We start from the raw sequence: 20153 nt of genomic DNA, 5'->3' as shown, positions 1-20153 counted from the left end.
TCCACTAACAGGAAGTGGAGGTCCCTTCTCCCATCTCTCACAGTTTCACTGAGATTCTTAGTGAGGAGCAGCCACGCTCCCACTCAACCTTTCATGCATGTGCACTCTGAGGGTATCCTGTCGATTCTCTCCATGACGCCACCGTTCAAGAAAGCCAGCCATACTAGTAACCTAGACTTTATGGACATGTGTCTCTAGAGTGAGCCTAGCCATGCAAAAATGCAAGGGATTCACGAGTTTCTGTTTTTGTTGTTGTTGTTGTTTGTTTTGTTTTGTTTTGTTTTTGTTTTTGTTTTTTTGAGACAAGGTTTCTCTGTGTAGCTTTGTGCCTTTCCTGGAACTCACTCTGCAGACCAGGCTGACCTCAAACTCACAGAGATCTGCCTGCCTCTGCCTCCCGAGTGCTGGGATTAAAGGCATGCGCCACCACCGCCCGGCTCAGAGTTTCTGTATTCTACTACTCAACTAAAATCCATTCTGTCACTCTTTGATTCAACAGTTGGGTCAATGAATGAGCACATGCGTGTGACCAGCATGGGGCTGAGAGCTCAGGTCTGGAGGAGGCAGGGTGGCAAACAGAGTTTCAACATAAGGTCGGCAGGGATTGGAGGAAATCACATCACAGGAAGTTTGACTTTTTTTTTTTTAAGAGAGTGAACCAGAACAGGGAAGATGGTTTAGTCAGCAAAGGGTTTGCCATCAAGTGGAAGACCTGAGTTCAGATGCCCGGCACCCATTGTAAGAGCTGGGGCTCACTGGCCAGCCAGTCTAGCCAATCAGTGAGCTCCAAACTCAGTGAGAATCCTGTGTCCAAAAGTACGGGAGAGTGGTTGAAGAAGATGCCTGGCAACCTGTGGCCTCCACATACATGTGTAGCTAGAGTTTTCCTGCCTGGCCCACAGTCAGGACAAATCTCTCTCACCTGCCAGTCCCACAGCCGCTCAGACCTGACCAAGTAAACACAGAGACTTATATTGGTTACAAACTGTATGGCTGTGGCAGGCTTCTTGCTAACTGTTCTTACAGCTTAAATTAATCCATTTCTATAAATCTATACCTTGCCACGTGGCTCGTGGCTTACCGGCATCTTCACATGCTGTTTGTCATCGTGGCGGCTGGCAGTGTCTCTCTGACTCAGCCTTCCACTTCCCAGCTTTATTCTCCTCCTTGTCCTGCCTACACTTCCTGCCTAGCCAATGGCCAATTAGTGTTTTATTTATTGACCAATCAGCAACACATTTGCCATACAGAACATCCCACAGCATACACGTACACACACACACACACACACACACACACACACACACACACACACATGTACACACAGAGACAAAGTGAGCTGTATTTTGAGCAATTCTATATGTATTTGTAATTCTATACTTTAAGACCCAATTTTGAAGCTTAAAACTTAAGTTGTCAAGATTGTTTAGATACTAAAAATGACAATAAAACCAATGCATTGGCCAGCTGAGAATAGCTGATCTCAGAGCAGAAAAACATCTCAACACAGTAACAGTAGAGCAAGAGACACTAGCGTTTCACTTCACAAGCAGCTCTGTCCTAGATGATGTAATACATTAGTAGATGACAGACGGTCTGAGGCCACTGTCCTAACATCCAGGAAACGGGAGTGCTTTGTTGTTGTATTGGTTTTTGTTTTTGAGACAGGGTTTCTCTGTGTAGCCTTGGCTGTCCTGGAACTCACTCTGTAAATCAGGCTGGCCTCGAACTCACAGAGATCCGCCTGGCTCTGCCTCCCAAGTGCTGGGATTAAAGGCGTGTGCCACCACTGCTGGCTTCTCTTCCTTCCTTCCTTCCTTCTTCTTTTCTTTTTTCTTTTTTTGGTTTTTTTTTTTTGGGGGGGAAGAGCTCCTTAAAACAGTATTGCTATTTTCTTTTATCTTCTGACTAGATGGGTCTGAAGAGGTAGCTCATTGGTTAAGAGCACTGGCTGCTTTTGCAGAGGACCTGGGTTTGACTCCCAGCACATACACAGGATAGCTTACAGCCATCTATAATTCCAGGTCCAGAGAATCTGACACCCTTTTTTGGGCACTGGGCACACATGTGACGTACACACATACACGCAGACAAATACTCATGGACATGTAACAAAAATAAATAGATCTTTTAGAAGTATTTAAAGTTTTTCTCTGGCTAGGGATATAAGTCTGGTGGAGCACTTGCCTAGCATATACAAGGCCCTGGATTCTATCCCTGCCCTATGACAGGGGGAAAAAATCTTCCCTTACACACTCTTGGTCAGATCACACCTTACCTCAACAGTGCCCACGATTTGCAAATCGTCTTTTAACTAAACATTTATGTAATTTTCAAAGCCATACCCAGAGTTTCAGAAACACAAACAGAAGAACATTTCACTCTCAGGGCGGGGTATTCCCCCGGTCTCATCACAGCCTTATGGTCAGGGGTGCTGAGGAACATTCTGGATCATTCTAAGACCAAACGAGAGCCCACACAAAAGAGGCAGGCATTGAAATGGCCACTCTCTTCCTTGTTCATCCGATTTTATGGCTCTCGAATCATCTCGTATAAAAAACTTGGTGCTAATAAAAGCTTCTTGGGTGGGGGGGTGGGGGGATGTCTGTAAATTACACAGGCTTGGAGGGGTGGGGGAAGCGCCTTCCAAAATTGAACTTTAATGACTTTTTCTGAGAATTCACTCTTCTGAATATATTATACCTAGACCACATAGGAGGCTGTTGACTATAACCAGAAAACAAACCTCCGGCGCTCAGGAAGCCGTAAGGCATGTACAGAGGACCATTCTAGAATTTGAACAACAAGGTTATAGAACTGGGGATCACAGAGAGGAACATCACACTGTGTGACAGTTTCCGTGGTTTGCTTTTATCACTTCAGCAGACACCAGGGAGACAGAAATAAAGTCTGCAATGGCTGTGAGTTTTAAAGCTAGTGGGGGGAAGAGTTCTAAATCCACACTTGGCTATCTAGTGTGAGCTTAAAGGAAAAGCTGATTTACCACATCTACCATCCCATCCAAGAACCATGCACCCAAAGCAATTAAGAGCTAAGCATACGGACCCCTGAGGGACAGTTATTTTTAGGTAACAGTTTATAGAAATGTTTGTATAAGCGTTTTGGGGGGGAAAATCACACTTTTAAATACGAAAACAAAAAGAAGCCTATAACCCGCCTGATTCCTGGTTCTAGCCTGTGAAAGGCGTGAGGATGTTTGGGGAAGCGTCTCTCTGAAAGTTACGGCCGTGGCTCGAAGAGAAACTCTAGATGAGTAGAGAGTGAAGGCGAGGGGCTGGAAGACAATTCAAGGGGGTCAAGTTCTTGCCGTGCAAACAAGGATTCAAGTGAGGGAGGTCAGTGTATTAGGTGGACAGCAGTCAAGAAGGACGCCTCGCATCAGCCACTGGACTCCACATGCACATGTACACACGTGCAACCCACGCATGTGCACTTAAACCTGCGTACTACACGCAACACAAAAGCAAAAAGATGAGAACAAAGGCTGGGGAGAAGGGTGAGAAGTTCTTATCTGCAGCTATGGATGTCAGCGCAGCAATTGTTCTAGATGGTGCAGAATCAGGGAGAGACAGACATCTCCATTTCTAGGAAGTGGATGACCAGGACCCAACAGGAACAGCCGCCGTGGCAAAGCTCTCGTGAAAGGAGATGGCAGAGCTCCCTGAACACGTCACTTAAACAGTGGTGGTTCTTTGTCTTCTTAGCAGAGCTGAAACGGTCCTTTCCAAAATGAACTAAGTTTTCCCAAGAAGCTTTCAGGGTTTTATTTATTTTTTTCACTACAATTTTGAATCCAAAATGGTTACCCTACTTTTGGTGCTAGACAGTTACCTAACTAACTTATTTTTGAGATAGGATCACAGAAAGCTAAGGCTGGCCTTAAACCTGATCTTCCTGCCTCTACCTCCCAAGTGCAGTGACCTGAAACCATCGAATCAACTCCTTATGCTGTCCACCAAGAAGCAACATAGTGTTGTATAAAGGTTGACAAATTACGACCCAAAGGCCAAATCTACCCCTACTCATTTTTTTTGGTAGATCTCACAAACTTAGATTTTGTAGATCTCACAAACTTATTTTATATCTTTAGCAGCATGGGGAGTAGAATTATATGGAATTCATATTTCTGTGACTAGTCAAAAGTTTTAAGGAAACAAGCTATAATCCTTCGTCATATGGTGTCTAAGTCAGTCACTTCTGTACTGCTGTGCCCTAATGGCCAGTTTGGGGGATCTGTATGGGCCACAGAGCCTAAAATAGACTCACTATATGACTCTCTATTTAAATGTTGCTGACCCCTGAGTGTGATCCTGGAGAAGAAAGTGTCTCGGTTTCATGGTCTTGGGAAACCAGTAAGGCTGTTGGGAGAATTAAAGAAAGCAGGTAGAATATTGGTGTCTGGAAGCAGAGCATTGCGGCATGCACCTATAACCCTGACTTCTTTGGGGTTCTTAAGGGGAGGTTATGAGTTCAAAGCCAGTCCTGGGCTGCATGGCGAGACCCTGTGTCAACCCATGTACCCCATGTTTCCTCCCAAAAGAACATGCTTCTGGTATAGAGTAAGTGTCTAGTAGATGTTAGGTATTTCTATTATTCTATTCTATTATTACACACAGAAAAACCCTCGCCTAGAGATAAAGAGACTTTACAGTGTCAGGGCTTGGTAGAGGGACTCTACCAAGAGGAAACATTTCCTGGTTCTCCTTGCCCTCACTCTGCTGTTTTTAAAAATTATCTTCAATATCACTGGGAAAAGAAAAACCTTCTTGAAGTATCTGTTGCTGTTTTAAACAGCTGCACGGCCACTCTAAACAAGAACTTCATCCCTCTGTGCTCTGTCAAAACAGCTGCCTAGGGTTGCCCAAAAGCAATTTATGAAATGTTAGAGATTTCCAGGTTTGTAGCTCAAACTCCTAGAAATTAAGATTTTCTTCATCCTTTCTTTTTTTTTAAAAGACAACAAGACTCAACCCTCAAAAGATCAGATTAGTTGATAAACATTCAAGGATGTTTGTTATCTCCAGCATATCACAGCCCACGTATCTAGTATCTGGTCACCCTCAACAGGTTTAACCCTTGCAGGTTACCAATACCATCCTAGGTTTTGCTTATTCCTTGAAACCTCTTAAATCTGGATTGTCTGCTCACTGGCCAACTTTTCCAAGGCTTTCCTCCTAAGAGGTCTTTTTTCATTCAATCCACGGCCAACTGGTCACTCCATTAAGCCATGTTTCATTGCCAGCTGGGACATAATGTCAAACTCTATTTGTCACTACTGTCTAACTGTGTACCACTTTTCCTCTGAGGGTGCTGTCTTGTAAAAACTGTGACTCCTTAAGACCAGTCAACCATCTTTTTGTTGTGGTTACCTCTTTGTTTATACGAGAAACAAACCTTCCACAAATGCTTCTTACATGAGTAAACGACCAACCACAAACATATGGTATGGGATTGGATAAGTAACACCCCTGGATGGCCACCATGATTAAGAAATGGGAAATTCTGGAAAATGTGGGACTTAGGGGCAAGGAAAGGACACGAAAGTCGGAGGGGCCTTGCAGAGATGTGGAAGGGAGAAGAGGGCAAGAGATGGATATGAAAGGGAGACGTGAGAGAAGATCCACCTGTATCACATGCAACTATGGGAATGTCATGACTCCGGGCAGTGAGTTGTACAGTTAGTGTAAACTAATACAAATCAAACAAATCAAAAGTATAAATGCACCCTAATCAAAATGGACTCTACATCTTCTAGTTGGAAGATGAACTCTTTCAGTCCATTTCAGACGGACTAGCTTTATGGTACTGCAGAACGTTCAGTAGGACATGGATATTAGGCACAGGGGCAAGGATTTACCCAAGTATTTTTTTTATTTCAATCTACCTAGGAAGGATTATGTTAAAATCCCACACAAGTATAATTTTCATCTGCATGTATGACATACCTACAGCAACACAGCCTAATATATGAGCATGTGAAGTATATTTTATTTTAATGGCAGACAAGCACACTGAATGTGTCCCAGGAAGGGGTCTTTTCCATTAACTTTTATAAAGGCTTTCATTTCAAACTTTCATTAACATCTGACAAGCAAGCTTAAAAAGCTTTGCTCAGAGCTTAGGTTCGGGGCAAAATGCATTTCGGCAGAACTACTCCGAGATTACACTGACTGGCTATGCGAGAGTACACTAATTTGTTTTGTTTTGTTTGGAGTGTGGAGAAAAGAAAGAGAAAAGAAGAGAGGAGTCATGGACCCTACTTTACGGTTGCCATGGATGCAAGGTCAGTCTTCCACACTTGGATCTACCAGCAGAGTTCAGACAGGTCAACGTGTGACCGGCCCAGGCCCTGGGGTTAAAAGTTCAAGCCGCGATGGAAAAACCAATATGTCCACGCAGAGTATGCTGTACAATTTATTTCAATTTACATCAAGCCATGCATATAAAATTTAGATAAATTCCATTCAAATCTGATGTTGCCTGACACACAATGTATGCAAACAGATGTCTGTGGGGCTTTTTCTGTGCTATAGAAAACAACATTAAATTTAAAAATATGTCTCTGGGAATTCTTTATTGAATTACAAAATGAACATAATTTTAACTTAAATGTTTTCATTCTTTCTTCCAATTTTTTTTTTGGTGAGATCTTAATAATTTCTCAGTTCTCAATCTATTCTGTGTCATATTAAAGAGGATAATGTATATTTACAACTACAGCTTTGGTGTTATTGTAGTTATGGATCCTATTTATACCTCTTACCACTTTCCACAAATATTTAGTGATGGATATTTCTGATTTATCTCTGGCTGCTCTGCTCATCCCCTCCCCTTCCTCCTGAGAACCAGCCAGGGTCGCGGAGGCTGCTGGTCGTCTTCTAGCCACAAGGTGGCTCCCCCCACCCCTTCTCTCCAACCGACAGGGTACAAACACACCTTTGCTGAGTGCTTAGGCAGACTAGCATGAAGAATCTAATTATGCACTGCCAAGGCCATTATTTCCATTGCGAATCCAATGGGTCACAAGCCAGTCTTTGGCCCACTAAGTTATGATTCAAAATGGTTATTTAAAAAGAAGAGGAAAAAAAGGACCCTTATGTTCTGCTTAATTTCTTTTCACCCATCTTTTCAAAGGTACGGCCAGCAGAGCTAACATTAGCATAAATAAGGAAAATAACGAAGTGCTCCAGAGGGACCTAATTTTGTCGCCTAGGAATAGGGGGATGGGCTGGAACAAGGTCAAATTGAAGATGAATGCACTCTGTGCTCTGTTTCTGAAACCTGCTTCATGGGGGAGTTTTCATAAGGATTTGGGGTACAGTCTCAGGAGCCCCACCCACCTCATGCCATGGACCAAGAGCAGCGATCTCCTTCCTACTACACCAACTTCAAACGGCACACAAACTCTTACTGGCTTTCTGCGTACAGCTGTAATGCTTCCTTCTGATGGCCTATCAAACAGGTTGCACAGCTCATACATGGGGCTTTTTACAGACTCCAGCTACAGCCAAAATGGGCACGGAGAGACGAACCACTCATCTAATTATGTAGAAGGTCTTTCCACAAGTGCAGGTTCTCAGTCTCACATGCACTGTTCTCCACTCTCAGGAGGGAGCACCATTTGAGCCAAGTTACATTTTTCTCATCTGTAAGACGGAGATAAAAATGGGGCATGCTCCTCTTAGTCAAGATCGAATGAGTTAATTCACGTACTTACAAGAGTTTTTGGCGCCTAAGAGCCAAATAAGCAGTTGATTATTGGCTTGAGCTTAGTCCCTCCTTGTTTACAAGTACTTTGAGCCCCAGTTGTTCAAGCTAATAGAACATCCATGTATTTCATAAAGACAGGAAGTGCATCATTTTCTGGATGCCTGCGAGCTGTCAAGAGGCTGACTGATGGTGTCTGGGATTTTTCTTCCTCAAAAAAATTCTAAAATGTAAGCATTTTCTGTCCATTCACGGTATTTCTTCTAGTGAGTTACTTACAAAAGAAACTGCTGATTTCCACATCCGAAGTTCGCTTCAGATAATAGTTTAGAAAAATGCTCCATGTTACTAAACAGCCACACGTTATGTGTTGAACAATTCGGTTACAGCACTTATGTTGTCAACATTTTCATTTTCTTGTTTTTAAACAAAGTCTCTGGGATCTTTTTCATGCCAGATGACGACTTGCTAAGCTTCTTGCTCAACTCGCAGCATGTGAGTTCCTTGCTTCTAATGTAAATAAACATTTTGAATGCCCCGATAAGCACTGCCTTGACAATTCTCCAGTAAATTTTCAAAAGGTATAAACGATATCCTTAACTTAAACTGGCCTCTCATAACTCAACCACTAGCTAAGGTTTATATGGACACAAAATCCCGCATTCACATAAATCCTTGTTTGTATAAGGAAGGATCTAGATATAGAGATATAAATACCTATGTGTCGGTATGTATATATACATGTATGTCCACATATATGATATCTTAAAACCTCCCGTCTATTTTGAAATACATATTCAGAGACCAGGCAAGATAATTGCATCAGTTTTCTATAGCCAAGGAGAGCAGTATGACATTTTTTAATACTTGCTACACTGGCATTCAGCTCCTTATTCTTTATTATCTCTGTCAGCTTCTCCGAGTGCCCAGCAGACAAATACTAGCCCAAGTCCTGACCATTCATTTCTATTTGGAATTATTTCAAGCTTAGCTCTCCAGAACTGCTTCTAGATGCTGTCCCGGTGTGATCAGAGTAAATGGAGAGGAATCCTTATGCAGAGGCAACGTGGCACCTGCTTTTTGAAGGACGCCCACCTTGGTTTTACCTGAACTTGCACAAGTGTGATTTCAGAAGATGTGCTGCTTTTTCTATTCTGGCAATGTGTGTGTGTGTGTGTGTGTGTGTGTGTGTGTGTGTGTGTGTGTGTCTAGAAGCAACGTCTTTTTGGTTGCCAAAAACAGTTTTTGTGGTATGCACCAACTTTCTTTATAATCTTAGCAACGCTCCCCCCGCCACCCCCGCAACGCCAATTCCAGGCATCAGTTCACAGAGCCCCTTCACGAACAGCTGTACTGAAGAAATGCAGCCATTTGTTATTCGCTACACTTTGGGGGTATCTGTCCTATGGGTTTTCTAGCCAAAGGCTTATATGTTTCCCAAGAGAAATTTACTTTCATGAGAGAAGAAAATAGAGGCAAATCACTGCTGTTAGATCCTGAAGTCAGAGACACTGGTTTGTTATCCTGGATATGGGAAGTTTAAAAAGCCCACAGTTATAAAGGCACTCATGGTCCAATCCGTCTCTCATTCTTTCCCAATGTGAAAAATTACAAATGGAACCCAATTTTTCTCTGTCAATAGAATGTGTATGATTACAGCTGTTCATATTTCCAATCTAATGAAGGGCTGCACATTTAATTGTAAGATTTATTAGGGACCGTACATTGCTGTGTACATGCAAAACAGTTAATCGACATCTAAAATGCTGGTTGTTTATTCTGACATTAATGATCATATTTCTTCATTTGAAACGAAGAGCATTTTGGGGGGAATGTATTTTGTTTCCTCCAAATAAGAAATTAATAAAGTCAATGTAAGAAATAAAAAGAGCCAGAAGGAAAAGAATATTGATTTATGTACGCGAGGCTGGGGAAAATACAAGGATGCTTTATTTATTTATTTATTTTTAAAGTCCATAATCCCCCATTCTGCTGGAAACAAGAGGGTTGATTGCCAGCTTTGTTTGATTTCACAGAGATCTCATACGAGGCCGGGTTCATAAACAGGTGAAATGATGGAGTTTATTGCAACGCACATCAACACTGAAACTAAATAACTGTGTTGCCATCTCAGTGCCGCTGAAAGACGGATGGTAAACTTGACCTGCCGCTGGTACTATCCGATTGCCATTTTTTATTCCCCCTTCGCCGCCCCCCCAGGCTGAGCCACGTTGAGTAAATGCATGTGCACGGTCAGGTCAGACCCCTGGATCGGGTGAAACTCCGTTCACATTTGCATACAGGCGGAGTCTCACAATGAAAGCCCATCTGTTCCCGTCTCGGAGTACAAATCGAGTGTCACCCAACTCACTGCAAACGACAGCAGCATGGCCATTAGGTGGAGGAACACTCGGCTCAGGTTACGGATATGGAACTGCTGATTTGGGTTTAAATACCTGATAACTGAAGACTCTTCATTCTATACGAACAAAGAGTGAACTTTGAACTGTTCAGGGGATACCTTCTCCTAAGACTGGGCTCCCTGGTTTTACCCATTTCTAATACTTTACTGTTATATTTCCCACTGTCTCGGTTTTTGTATAAAAATTAGCCAGGGTGACTGTCACGATGTTCTAAATAATTGCCCCCCTTTAAAGGGGGCGGGGGAGTGGGAGGTGGAGCAGCAGCCGAGTATGCTGTAAATAGAAAATGAACTCTGAACTCTGTGTGCCCTCAGAGGTCATTAATATCGTGGCAATGTTGTTCCTTGAACTTCTAAATTTTACCAGGGTGAAATTTTCAGTTGTGAGAGTTTAACCAAAGTGTGAACTGCCCCAGCCCGTTAGCCCTCCCTCCCAAGCCCCTTCAGACACCTGTCTCTTAGTTCTTCCCCACTCACAGGCCTCCTGTTTATTCCCAAGTAGTTTATCAATCACAATCTGAATCGGGGAGGATTCTTCCCCCTTCCTTGTTTTCTCTCTCCTCTTCTCTTTAAAATTCAGCAAGTACCTTAGAGCTTACAGACAGAAAGCACATAGAGCCCGACAAAAAGACAGAGTTGTTCTCGAAGAAACCCCAGGATAATAAGCCCGTCCAAGCAGCAGACATGATAAATACAAGGAAATTCATGAGCAAAAATATGGGCAGGCTTTCATGAAATGCCTTCTTGTCCTGTTTTATAGCAGGAGTTTATGTCTATGAAAATCTTTCGAAGGAAGACACCAGCAACTGAGGTTTGATTGTCTGTGTTTATGTTTGAAATATCTCTGTATTGTACTTCATGAATCACACTTAACATAAAGTACTGTTTGGGCCATTATCCCAGTTTGGTTAGGTTGGATCCTTGTTCGTGTGTGCCTGTCCACACATACAAGCCCCTGTGTGGAGGGGAGAAAGCCTCTCTTACTAGTTACACCCCTTGGTATCCAACCAGCAACCACATCATTATATGACCTGCAACTTAATACGCCACAGAGTGAAAAGGAAAGAACATCTGTAAGAACTTTCTTGGTTTGCTTAAAGCAACTATGTAATTTTTTTCTTGTACATATTTCTTTCATAAAACACTTCCTACAACTATTCTGTGGAATACCATGTGTTGAGAAGACACATGGAATCCAGAATGTTTAAAGTCCACGTCACCTCAGCCAGGACTCTTTTACCACTATGTGAAACTGTGCACTTTTTGTTGGCCCTTTAAAAATTACACCAGGGTAAAGAAAAGATTGTGGGGGTGGGGCCAGATTTTTCTTTCTTTCTTTTTTTAAATCCCATGCAAAAGCTTACGGTCAACCTTAACGGAAGTTCTACAAGCATTAAAAGGGAGAATGGGCTCTTTGTTTCAGAAGAATGTCCAAGACTAGGGTGAATTTTGGTTCCACTTTGTCAAGTTTAAGGGGAAATTGAATGAGAGAGAGAGAGAGAGAGAGAGAGACCAAGCAACTTTCATGGCTGTCTTCCCATTGCCTCTAGTTTGCATTAGATTGTGTCCTTGTAAACAAGTCAGACATTTGCAGCAGGGTCATGTGGCCATGTGCTGTCCTGGAGACGGCCTGTTTACTTGCATCCCATGCTGCAGGGTGTCTTGGGTGTGATCAGTGACAAAGCCTCAGACAGGCACTCATGGTTTTCCTTCTGTCCACATCAGGAGAAAATGTCCCAGCGAGGGGACACAGCTGCTGTCACTCTCTGTCACTAAAGGGGTGTGACTGGGACAGAGTCTGCTTCCAAAAAGATGAGTCAACTTGTTTATAGAAATATTGGTTGCTCAGTCTCTTGTTATGCACTGTTGGTGAGGGTCTGTGAACAGGAACCGAACCTTGAACTTAGTTTCCCCTTTGAACTTGTGACCTTGGACAAGATTCCCCATGCGTTCCCCTTCAGACAAATTTCATCACAATTACAGTCCCTTCCACTTGAGTTAAAGATATATAATCATTGATTTGACCTAATTATCTGATACATCCCTTTCTTTGCAAGGTGAGAGCTAGATGTGTGAACAGAAGCTGACCCGTGAAGTTCTGATATTCAATTTTTATTCTAATTATCATAAAACATGTTCAGTCTCAGTCTATTTTTCTCTTGTTTTCTTCTGGCCCCTTCCCTGAACCCACTATTCCTTCAAATTCAACAATGCCCCCTAGGTTTCAAGCTGCTTGGCAACAGACCTTCCAATGCATTATGCACTACATGTTCAAAGCGTCATTTTTAAACAACCACCACAAGAACCCTAAAGACGGAATCCACACTAGAAAGTCGCCGCCCACCCTTGTCTCTCTTGGAAACAAATCTGAGGAGATGGAAGGATGGAGACCAGAAAGTTCCCACAAGGTTCTGAGATCATCTGGCTGCTTAGCATCAATCCACTACCATTCAGCCTTTTCCCTTAGTAATTTACAAACTTCGATTATAAAGCCGTGGGCCACAGGCACTATAATCAATAGACTATAGGGATTCTCTTTTATTCAGATGGAGTGTATGCAGAGGGGTCGCAGTGGAGGCCTGCCGAGTTTATTACAACATATCCCAAGTGAAGTTCTGAGGAAGATAGTTTAAATCATAGGACACATCCTTCAAAATAAAACGCTTGATTTAGACGCAAACCCAGAGCCGATAACTACTTTAATTGACCTTTAAAGGCGATTTGTGTTTCTCTCCACCTCAAGTGAAGTTTTTAGAGGAAAAAACTGAAATCACACTGGGTTTTCATCATCTTGCCGTAAGCTCCTGGAAGGTAAGATGAATCACACAAAAAGTTAGAGTTAAGAAGAGAGTCCTCACACTTCTGTCTCTCTCCACACGCATGTTCTCTCCCAGGTGGAACGAGCTGCTTTTATTTACGCCATTTTTGTTTATGCCACGATTGTCTCCAAATATTAAGAGCTCTGAGAGGCAAAGGGTGACAAAAGACCAACAAGGTCACACTTGCAATGTCCAACTACCTTTCTTCTTGTTGGAACTATTTCTTCCTTCTATTCAAAATTAGAAACATTTTAAAAGTAACTTTTCATCTGACCACCACAGTGGACCACTATGCTGAATTGTATTCTTGCCAGATAATTTTGAGTGGACTTTAACTCCAAAGCCCCAAGAAAACGAGAAAGGGGGGGAAATGTGTGCGGCCAAACTTGCTAAGGTCAGAAATTTTCAGTGTACACTGAGGTAAGATGAACGTCTGTGATGTCAGCTGTGACTAAGGTTGGCCAGGCATCCCAGAATGAGCAGGGAGAGTCCCATGATACGGGGCCAATAGATTCTAAAGAAGGCATTCAAACTTGCTCTGTTCTTTCACTTAGGAAAGTACAAAACAAGTATAGAGCATTCTGAGGAGAGGCTGAGAGAGCCTGGTCTTTGCTCCCGCTCTTGCCCAAGGGCCTGAGGTGCAATCAAGGATGTGCGTGATGAGAGCAGCCCATAGCCAGATGGTCAGGGTTCCTGTTAGAGGTACATCATTGACTATGACAACAATGTTCTTAATTCCTGTTTGGTTGTCATAAAGGCCTTCCTCCACATATAATACTGGTGGATAGAAGTGCTCCAGGACATGGAGAAATGGGGTGTCCAGTCTGTGAGAGAAATGTTGCCTTTGACATGGTTTATTCTGAGCCTCAAGATGGTTTTAGTGACAAATAGAAGGAGAATAAAATTCGACTGAGAGAAACTTTGCTCACTTGCAATCCTGAATCTCAGGACTGGGGAGACAATTAAACCTGTGTACTCACATAATGATTTTAGGATGGATACAAACAAATAGAAATGCTGGGGTGTATTCTTAAAAAAAAAAGATAAGCCTTATATCCCTAGGGGTGGGGCTGTGAAATGATCTTCTACGGTAGAGATTGTTAATGTGGTATCTGTGAGTGCCCTGAAATTATATGCAAATGTGCATGTGTGCTTGCCTGTGCACGCTCATTTTTATGGCAAGAAGAACCACTGCTACCTAGTGATAAGAAAAGAAATAAAAGCACAAAAATAATTATTATCATTTCCAAGGAAAAGATTTTGCTGAAAACCAACTAATGGCCACCATCACCTCTTACAGAGAATGTGATTTTCAAACTTTTAAAAAAGGATTGCTTCAATTATAAATCCTTCATCAGAGTCTCTCATACATGTATATCTAAATCGACAAATCACATATACGATTACATATTTGTAGCATATATGCTAGTAATAATCCATTCTTCTTATAGCAACTTATTTTTTTCCTCCTACATATATATGTTCTAATATTGTCTGGCCATGTGTCATGGATCATCCAGCATGCCTCACTTTAGTGTCTGAGCCCCTCTGTCCCCCTAACCTTTAGTAAAGATGAGTTCTGTAAACCCATAATAATAATAATTAGAGAAATCTTTTAGAAATATAAACTTCGACATGCTAGTTACTTACTATGGCTGTTCTCAACAATATTCAAAACAGAACCCCCAAACCCTACAATGGCTTAAAAGACGTTCCATGGTTTAGTCCTCTCTGTTTCTACAACCTTACTTCCAACACCTTGTCTCAGTTACTTAACTCTAGCCCTAAACTGTACGCCTCTCCCAATCAAACGTAAGTTCCCTGAGTTGAAGGTTTTGTCCATTTCTTCTCTACATTCTTTTTTGTTTGTTTGTTTTTGTTTTTTCTGGAGCTGAGGACCGAACCCAGGGCCTTGTGCTTGCCAGGCAAGCGCTCTACCACTGAGCTAAATCCCCAACCCCTTCTTCTCTACACTCTTAACAGCTAAGTCTCGGGCCTGGTACATTGTTGGGTCCTCAAGAAATAAATGATGAAAGAAGATTTAAAGTGACCACATTCTACTTGTTCACTGGAAAATGAACCCCGAAAGAACATTCCTGACAGGAGCCACAGCTCTGAGAGGCACTATCCATCAAAGACGGCCAGAATGCTGCATCCCCTTCTCTCAGCCCACTTCAAACACTTTGCTTACACTCGCTTACACTCGGTCACTACGGCTTTTGGGTCATGCTCATTTGCATATCTCCCTTACTAGTCTTTATGGGGAAAATCCCACTCTATCTTTTCTCTTCTGCTCCACTGTATCTACCAGGCAGCAGGTACCCCAGCTCTGGACCACGGGCAGGGCTGACAGTTACATTCTGGCCATGACAAACTAGGGCTGGCCTACTCATGCAGAATGCTAGCCCCTTGGAGCCATACTGACTGATGATCCCTGATTCTCCACTCAGATGGATGTTCATGGGGATTCATCTGTTGACAAGGCTGAATGAAGAAAAAAGATTCCCACTGGAAACAAATTTATGAAAAATTGCCAATTCCTCATACGCGCATAAAGGGAGAAACTGTCTCAATGTTGATATGATAAAGGAACGGACACCAAAGACACTAAACATATTAGATTGACACTCATCTCTTTTTCAGAGGTCAACTCCCCCAAAGAAGTGGGACTATCATAAATGTGGCATCTACATAATAATGTTTATATATACATATATACCGTATTGAATTAGATTAAGAAATCACTATGCAACATGAACACTTTAAGAGATGAGGAAAGAAAAGTATGCAGAGATTTGGATCAGCATAATTCTACACTTAGACTAGTTTACTGATCATATAAAATGTCCATTTAAAAATCTTTGTAAAGAAACTCAATATATAGAGATATGAATAATTTTCAATATCAAAAATTAAAACTTGAAATAAAGATAATGGATAAGTCCTTTAGTGTTTCGGCATCTGAAAATCTGTGGCCATCAACAAAAGGAAAAGAAGCCAAAAACTTCAGATCTCTTCACGATCTCAATAATTCACCTAAGAATCTAGTTGCCAGGCAGGGCTGATTGCCAGCACCGGCGTGGTGACTCACAACTGTTTTTAACTCAAATCCCACAGATCTGACGCCCTCTTCTGGCTTCTGTGGGCACTACACATAGTGGTACGTAGACATATATGCAGGCAAAACACCCATACACATAGAAAATAAAAATAAATAAAACCAAATTTTTAAAAGAGGAATATAGTTGGATTGTTTTGGATTCTCATGTGTTTTGTTGGATATTAACAGATAAGTAGAGAAAAACATTAAACTCTTGTGATACATGATACACTGACTGAAGAAGTATCCTAGAAGGCAGAAAACCAGGGAAGCAATGAGAGTGGCCTAGAGGTGGGAACTGAAGTGCTTTGAGAGTGAAATAAAGTGGATTCAATCAGCGGGGGTGCGGTAGGCCAATCAACAAACAGGTCTGGGGGAAAATAATCCCAAATACGAGCATTTCTATAAGGAAAAGTTTGGTGGCAGAACACTAACCCAACATGTCCAAAAGCCTGAGTTTGATCTCTAGCAAAACACACACACACACACACACACACACACACACACACACACACACACACACACACACAGAGAGACAGAGAGATAGAGAGACAGAGACAGAGACAGCAGACAAACACAGACCCACAGACACACACACACACAAACACACACACAGAGCACTTAGAAAGTATAATGCTATAAAAGATACCATGGCAACAGAAAAAGGTAAAATAAGCACCGAAGACAGTGATTTTGGATTTTGCACACGACACTGTAATTCCAAAGGGGAAAGATCCATGTGGTTCTATATTCCTTATACAGGAACAGCCATGCTGAAACAGACCACTGGTCCATCCTTTCTGCCACGCTGCCCTGACAGTGAACAGATGTTTCAGAGAAAAGATCTACTCTCCCCAACCCAAATCCAATAACACACCTAATGGTGCAACACTATATCACGCGCATCATTTCTGCTCAACCTCAGATGGTAATTATCTTCTACCCAAAGCAAGAGGCTGGCTCACTTTGATTTCATGCTGGGTGGCCCACTTAAGAGGTCCCACTTAAAATGACATCAAGCTGCTATCTTCATTCAGTGGGCTTTTCTGACACACTAAACTCCTTACACAATTTGCCGACACCGTTACCGATCTCAGATGCTCCTGAGTTTAGAATCCTGAAGGTACAGTACAAATGGCTGGATTCGAACTGGTGACAGCTCTGATAAAAGTCTTTAGTTCCTTAAAAGTTAAAGTTTTCATTTTTTTATTTAATTTTTTTCAGTACTAGGGCTTCACATAACAAGCCAAGAGTTCTACCACGGAGCTACGTCCTCACCATTGAAATTAAGGCTGAATACTTTTAAATTCAATATGTAAGTTTAATAATCGTATCTGATACTATTAATAAATATAATAATAATATTTAATACTATTAAATACTATTTCAATGCAGTCAAAGTCTTGAGCACTCTTAATTTAATGTCAATTTAATGACACTTTAAAGTGGAGAAAAAAGGGGAAATGAATGTTTTATTTTCAAAATATTTTCTTTAAAGAATTTTTAAGTTACAATTATTTGCTTGTTTTTGGAGGTGGGCACCGCAGTGCACACCCAGAGATCAGAGGACAACTTGTGGGAATTAGTTCTCTCCCTACGTTGTGTGGGCGTGGGGAGATTGAACTTAGGTTGTCAGGTTTGGTGGCAAGCACCTCTAGACACTGAGCCATCTCGCTGGCCCAAAAAATGAACCTTTAAAGTTTGAACGAGGGCCGGGCAGTGATGATGCACACCTTTAATCCCAGCACTCAGGAGATGAGGCAGGAGGATCTCTGGGAGTTCCAGGACAGCCTGGTCTACAGAGTGAGTTCCAGGACAGCCAAGGCTACACAGAGAAACTCTGTCTTAGGTGGGAAAAAGTTTGAATGAGGAAATAAGGAAGTATTCTAGTGGACTTTGTTGTTGATGGTTCTCAGAGATAATAAAATAAAAGAAACAGCCCAAAATGGCAAAGGAAGCTTGCCAGAGCTGTATCTTGTCATGTTTTAGTTCCCAGGGGGACAGATGTCCACTGCAGAAGCACTTCAACCACAGATTTCAAAGTCCTCTCACCTGCACAGGAAAGCACCCAGAGTATCTTCATCTTTAAACCCTTCCCACTATACTGGAGCAGATAACTTAAGAATCACATTTAGTGTAGTCTGAAAGAATAAGGCAGCCTTCTCCCAATCGGACATATAATGACAAGCTTGGAGAAGCCAATCATGTCCCCATCAGAGTATTTCGGACAACAGTATGTCACACTCTTCCCCGACTTGATTGGGATAACAATAAGAAAATTACAAATACTGATTTTGAGATGATTCCGCCTTTTATTTATTTTTTTCTGAGATAGGGTTTCTGGGTGTAGCCCTGGCTGTCCTGAATCTCGCTGTGTAGACCAGGCTGGCCTTGAACTCAGAGATCCACCTGCCTCTGGCTCCTGAGTGCTGGGATTAAAGGTGTGCACCACCACCTGGCGATTCTGCTTTTTGAATAAAAGTCTGGATGGCATGGTAAGAAAGCTGATGGCCGAGTACCTAAAATGTCTCTTCATGAAAATCACCTGCCAATAAACAAATGAGCCCCTGGTTCTTGAGTCAGCCAGCTTTCCGTTACTGTAACAGGTGCTAGAGACAACCAGTTGATAAAGAGATAAAAAGGTCAGTAAGGCGCGGTGGCTGAGGCCTGGAGCGAGGTGGAAGGATTGCTATAGGTTAGAAACCAACCTGGACTACACAGTAAATTCCAGGCCAGCTTTGGGGAGAGGGGGCTGTCACAGACAAATGAACAGGAAGAGGGACGGGTGCCACATCCTGTGCGACTGGGTCCTGGAAACCTAACTGGGAGAGACAGGAGATTAAGAAAGTCAGGCAGGGCTGGAGAGGTGGCTCAGTGGTTAGAGCACTTGTTGCTCCGGCAGAGGACCTAGGTTTGAGTCCCAGAACCCACGTGCTGGCTCAAACTGTGTGTTACTCCAGTATCAGGGCACTAAAAGCCCCCTTCCCGCCTCTGTGGGCACCAGGTACACACATGGTACACCATGCATGCATGCAGGCAGGCAAAATGCTGATATGCATAAAATAATAACATCAATACATCTTTAAAAAAAATAATAGTGAAAAAGACAGACACAAGTAACTTAAACCTGGGCTTGGGTGGGCCGCTGTTCATGCAGATGGAGGAGCACCAGCAACCTGGATCCTCAGCCCGTTTGTTATATATAACATGGATGAGGGATTGGGTTGCTTACTGATCTGGGAGGGCGGGTGGGGGGGGCATGATCATGGGTTGAATAAAGAAGCTGCAGTCTGTAATTTTTCCACATTCTATTTTTAGTTTAAAGGCCAACTCAATTAACATCCAGACTCAGACCAGAGGAAGGCCTTGCCAGTCCCATGAGTCGGAAGCATTGGCGTCCTTCATATGGCTGTACTCACATAGGGGGACACTCGCTCTTCTTGGTGGAGGGGACCTTAGGCTCACAGCTTTAGAGGGTTCAGTCCAAGGTCATTTAGCTCCGCTGCCATGGCTGCAGCATGAAGCAGAGCCTCACCTCACCTCACGGCTAAGGTCCCATTGTGCCCTTTACGCTTCCTGTGACCCAAAGGCCTCCTCACTACTAGGAGTTCCACGGCTCTCAACTGCACCACGCTGGGGCACAAGCCTTTATTGGGCAAAGCTTGCGGGGGACACTTAAGGTCGAAATGATGGTAGTTCTTTTAGTAATCACCAGACAGAGTGAACAACAGAGGCTCAGAACAACTAGGGTATTCTTAAAATGAGACACCTGCCAACCCAGGAACAATAATAAAGCCAAAAGGAAAAGAGCGTGCACTTCCTGTCAGGGGTGTCTATTACAGCAAGAAACGCTCTCCCATGAAGCACAAATAACCAGGAAATAATTCAAGAGCATGTCACCCGGAAAACCCCAAAGTGTAAATAAATGATCTTATTGGTTCTCTGTGTACTTTAAGGAGCCTCTAAGTCAATTCTGGAAGCTACAATAAATCAATAATATTATCTTTAAATTAAACTGATATTTATAAGCACGGCAGCCTCTCGAAAGTCCAAGTGTTTACTATTCTAGAGACAAGGCTGCCAT

General features: G+C 42.5%; 1 protein-coding gene and 1 long non-coding RNA gene across 2 annotated transcripts in view; one reads left to right on the top strand and one right to left on the bottom strand.

Annotated features, from left to right (window-relative positions):
- Skap1 (src kinase associated phosphoprotein 1) overlaps nucleotides 1-20153 on the bottom strand; it is a 295682-nt gene that overhangs the window by 172524 nt on the left and 103005 nt on the right. The gene's annotated exons all lie outside the window — the stretch shown is intronic.
- Nucleotides 2870-6582, top strand: LOC131917646 (uncharacterized). The gene is made up of 2 exons (XR_009380723.1): nucleotides 2870-3089; nucleotides 6236-6582. It is a non-coding gene; the product is annotated as an uncharacterized LOC131917646 (long non-coding RNA).

The sequence above is a fragment of the Peromyscus eremicus genome, chromosome 8a (assembly GCF_949786415.1).
Source record: "Peromyscus eremicus chromosome 8a, PerEre_H2_v1, whole genome shotgun sequence".
In the NCBI taxonomy this organism is placed as follows: Eukaryota; Metazoa; Chordata; class Mammalia; order Rodentia; family Cricetidae; genus Peromyscus; species Peromyscus eremicus.
Note: the sequence above shows the minus strand (reverse complement) of the source record. Positions and strands in the feature narration are given on the sequence as shown.